This window comes from Lygodium microphyllum, chromosome 9 (genome assembly GCF_053477565.2).
Source record: "Lygodium microphyllum isolate KBCC chromosome 9, Lygodium_microphyllum_v1.1.10, whole genome shotgun sequence".
NCBI classification, from domain to species: domain Eukaryota; kingdom Viridiplantae; phylum Streptophyta; class Polypodiopsida; order Schizaeales; family Lygodiaceae; genus Lygodium; species Lygodium microphyllum.
Window position 1 is genome coordinate 48,468,738 of NC_141143.1, and position 5,164 is coordinate 48,473,901.

Consider the following 5,164-nt stretch of genomic DNA (forward strand, 5'->3'; position numbering starts at 1 on the left):
TTGTATTGCCAGCCCATTGTGAAAAGGTGCATGAACTCATGTTTTTTTAAATTTTATTAACAACATGGTACATGTCACAAAAGTTAAATCTCTCTTGTATGTGATTTTGAACAGGTAATTTTCTATCCAAACCCCCGACAACCTCGATGATGGTATGTTATACCTTCAGCTCCCAAAGTACGGGAGTATATGATCAAAGCAATGTTCCCAGTATAGATGAGGACAGTATGCAAATAGAGGGGTGGAGGCTGCCGAAAGCTTGGAGCATGTAGAGGAGCTAGAATCGGGTAACAATGATGGAAATACAAGAGTCCAAGAATTCTTTGAGAATGAGATGGACTCATCCTTTTGTGGTGACATGTCTATCGATCTTCCAATGTATGCGGAGCTCGGGGGGGTCGGTCAACAATATGTACCTCTAGCACGTGAGCTCAAAATAAGGGTATTTAATATCCCTAGAATCTACATATTTACAAATACAACAGGGTGAAAATTAAGGCCTAAAATTTAACCTACAAAAGGAGATTTTTTATTAATAAGTTTTCAGAAGTTCGTATTGCAACTTGGGCATGTGGGTATCATGGTTTACTTGGAACAATGGAGTTTTTGCATACTATTAAAGGTTCAATTCCCAAAGATGGCATCCTATAATTTTTTAAGCATGTGAGAGTTTTAGTTTATTAGCATTGCTCATTAGGGTATATGCTTATACAATGGTGCGATGGCAAGGTAGTTCAAGCCCCAAAAAATTTTACCCAGGGTTAATTGGAGTTAAATGTCCCATTTTTTTAGTTAAGATTTGTGGATTTGGTAGTTGAAATTATGCTACTTTTTTTATAGCACCTTCCCACGATCCCTTTCTGCAACTCACACCAGGCAATTATGGCAAACATCAGGATCTTTGTGTGAGTTTTGTAACTTTTTCATATTTGAAAAAGTTACGAATCATCACTGATCGTTTCAAACTTTAACAGTCAACGGAGCCATAGTAGTGTGTAACGGGTGCAACAAAATCAGATATGACCTTCAACACCCCATCAATTGATTGCATGAGAAAGTGAAGTTGAAAATCATAACGTTCATTATCCTGTTCTGAGAAGGGGCCATCGAAAGGTGCTCTTAGAGCCTCTTCCCACCCAATTTTAGTGGGGGTTTTGAGGTCCCACTATTACCACTATTCAAGTGTCCCACCACAGTGATAGTGGGGGCCCTCAAAAATAGGGTTCTTAAAAAATTTCCAATGAATCTAGAAAAAGCAGGTGCAAACACAATGGAGCTATTCACACAGGTGTTTTTTGGGGGGGTTTTCCAATGGTTTTTAGATAAAATCGAAAACCACTCCAGGCCACATGGGGGGAGGGGGGTTTCAAAATTGGGGGTTACCCCCAGAAACACTCCCACACTGGTGACCCTCCCAAAAACCCTTTCCAAGTTTAGACTTGACCATGTGTAAAGGGTCTCCAATGCCAAGAATAGGGTTTCACACTCTTGTGGTCTTCCTCCCTGGCTCCCACCATTGACCACCATCTCCACTGCTGAGCACCTACGCTAGTGGGGCTTGGTGCACCGCCTTCTTTATCACATTCACCAGTATTTCTGCCCCCTTCCCTTCATTTCCTCCTTTGCTTGCATGCTCAGGTCTTGCACTAATTAAGAAGGATCGTTGTTGTGTAGCCTCCCTCGCTTCTCTGTCACATAGTTTGATGCTCACATCTGAAGAACGCCTGCTACTGTGTCGCCATTCTAGAACTTTTGGTTCTTGAGTGATCTGAGAGACATCAAGCTTTCTGGGTAACATGAGTGAGGAGATAAGACGTGCAAGTTCCACCTCTATTTACTCTACTCATTTGTTTGTTCTAAGTTCACACCTTTCTGTTAGCTCTGTGTGTGTGTGTGTGTGTGTGTGTGTGTGTGTAGGCATCATTTTCTACCAAGCAAGTAGGTGTGAGGTTAGGTTCAAAGATTTGAGGCTTCAGAAGAAAAATCATTGTGTGCAAGGCCATCAAGATTGAGGAGGTGAGAGACAATGACCACTTTTTTTTGGAGTAGGTGGTGAGCCTTAAGAAGCAAGTATTCAACATCGTGCTTCATCTTGTGAGTCGAGCTATTTTGATAGGTATGATTTCTTCTAATTTCTCTACACTGTTTAATCCTAGTAGAGGTCAATTTAATTTTTAAATTGGGTGTGCTTATGGCTGCGAGAAATTCTTGTAGATGGAAAAAACTGTATGGTAAACTGTTTCCTCAACGATTAGGTTTAAACAACAGTAAGCAACACAATTTTTCCATTGTGAAATTTGTATTGAGTAGCAGTAGAGCAGCACCATCATCAGTTTCCCTCTCATCTCTCTATGGAGCAACAACAAGAGCACCATCATCAGTAAGCATGTCTTCAACTATATCTTCTTAGAAAATTTTGTAATTCCAAATGCAGATACACACACACACACACACACACACACACACACACACACACACACACACACACACACACACACACACACACACACACACACACACACACACATCTGTCTCTCTCTATTATGCATTTGGCATTTCACTCTGCCCAATTATGCAAGACCTTCATTTACAAGATGCATTGCTAAAACAGGGATCAATGATGAGCCCAACCAATGTCCCAGTTCAATAGCATTATCAATGTCCATTTATTACTAGATTCTTGTTTGCATGTTGCTATATATACTTGTTTGTGATGCCTAAGGCATGGTATTTGGAAGCTAACATTGGACAACCCGAAATGAAGGTAATTGAGTTGAGTATCTAGTAGGAGCCACAATTATCTTGATTTTGGGTAGGGATCTCAATGCTACTGTCACACAAATCTTTTCCAAAAAAAAAGAGGAGTAATCCATTGAATTGTGTATGTTTAACCAATTAAACTTGTAAGAAAAGTATAACATAGGATAGCAAATAGGCTCAATAAAAATATTCTCATCATATGGATGAGTTGTTTATCTACTTTCAGTGCCTCGAATCCATCACCCTGAAGCAATTTGCACAAAAGCATCGATATGAAACTTGTTAAAAAGTCCAAAGGTGTCGTTAAATTGTAATAACATCACATTGTAACCTGCCTTCATTTATCATTGGGCTTAAATATGTCTACAAACCGCTTCTCAAACAAAACAGTTAGTTTCTTGGCAATCTCATACAATCATGGAATGTTACTGTAATTTTGCATTTATTCTCTAAGTTATTGTTGTAATGCGCATATGTATTTGCAGGTAGGTAGGTGTGTATTTAGATTACACATTTGTGTGATGTGCACTGTTGTGCTATATGTAGTCAACATTGAATAGCATCACGATGAGAGTTGATGTGCCCTACCCTTGCCTTGACAGATATAGTAGCTTGTCCAAGAATCGACTAACAAAAGAATCTGGTCTCTCTCTCTCTCTCTCTCTCTCTCTCTCTCTCTCTCTCTTCTCTCTCTCTCTCTCTCTCTCTCTCTCTCTCTCTCTCTCTCTCTCTCTCTCTCTCTCTCTCTCTCTCTCTCTCTCTCTCTCTCTCTCTCTCTCTCTCTCTTTGTCTCTCACATAGTTATGGATATTTTGTTTCTATGCAAGTAGATTGTATGAGTTTATTTTGTGGTTTTTTTTGCATAGGAGTCTTGGCACCATGGCATCCTTTTTTAGGATTCAAGTGGTCAATGATGAGAGCAAGGAGGAAATAGGCCTTGTTAGAGTCAGAAGAGACATAGGCCAATCCACATTCTCTCATGTTTGGAATAGATTGAAGGGGATGAGCCTCTCTTGGAGCTTTTTGGGTTTCTTGATGAAGAAGGGTATACATTGACCAAGTGACAAGAGGGATGATGGACAATCAATTATCAGCTCCTAGTTCGCATCAAACAAAGCTTATGCAATGTAGAGGAATCTCTCCCTCCCCCTCCAAATAAAAGACATTGCTCTCAATTGGTTGATGATGCAAATTGTGAGGCTGAACCAAATATGACTACAAAGCTGAGTAGTAAACTATTGAGTCTAGATATTCTTGAAGCAAGAATGTGAGAGAGCTAGATAAAAGCTCAAAGAAATGGCAATACTGAGGGATGATAGGTTTGAGCTGCATTCCGAAGACTTTGATGGGGCTCCTCGTGTGCGAATTTGGTGTCATGAATGTAATGAGCTTTATGGTAAAGGCTGGATAGAAGGAAAGATAACAGCTTACAATTGCTTCTCTAACTTCATGAGGTTCCATGTCTTGGAGAGTAAGAAGCATGAGCTCAAGTATATGGTTGCTCAAGGACTGAAAAAAGAAAATATGCCCAAAGGATTACCTCAACCGGCAAAGGATGACAAGACACAAATAGAAGAAGCAATAGAGAAGTTGCATTCTTATATGGCATCAAATGAAGGTACTATACTTTTCTTTCGTCTCCTATCTCTTTTTATGTTCAAAAGTTTTATTATCTTTTTGAATTGATTCTTACTCAACCCTTTCATGTTAAAATTTTTGTAGATTGGGATTTTGAGTTGATTGAAGCTACATTACACGATTTTGAGTTGTTAAGATTGATGATGCATGGCTATGATTATGTCCCTCAAGGTCAGATCTCTACACAATCCTCAACGAGCATACAAAGTCAAATTCTCACATAAAGTCACTCATGAAGAGAAAGGAAGGTTCAAAGGAAATACTCATAGGCTTGCGAGGGCATCCTCGAAAAGATATGGAGCATGATCCAAAGCAAAGATCTCTCACAAACTTCTTAGTCTCAATGAAAACAGGAGATACAAGTATGAGTGCTTTCACCCCCTCTTCTAGTCATGATACAGAGACTAGCAATTAGCTAGTAAATTTGAACTTGCTTTGTTGGGGTCTCTGGAACCATGAAGTTAAGGTAAACAACAAATATATTAAGATAAAGCCCTTCTTAGATGATCAATGTGATGGAAATAATTGGTTTTTTGAGCCACACACCAAGGTAACCTTACAAGATGGAGGCACAAACTTTCATGTGAATGCATGCTTTCATCACATTAGCTACCTACACATTTCACAGGATGGGCGTCCATTTGAAGGATTCACATGACAACACTGCCAAGGGATAGTTAAGTCGTCTAACTTTAGAATGAGATTGTATGGAGATGAGAAGGTTAAGACCAAAAGAGGATATAGGGGGATTGGGTTCGGAAGAAGA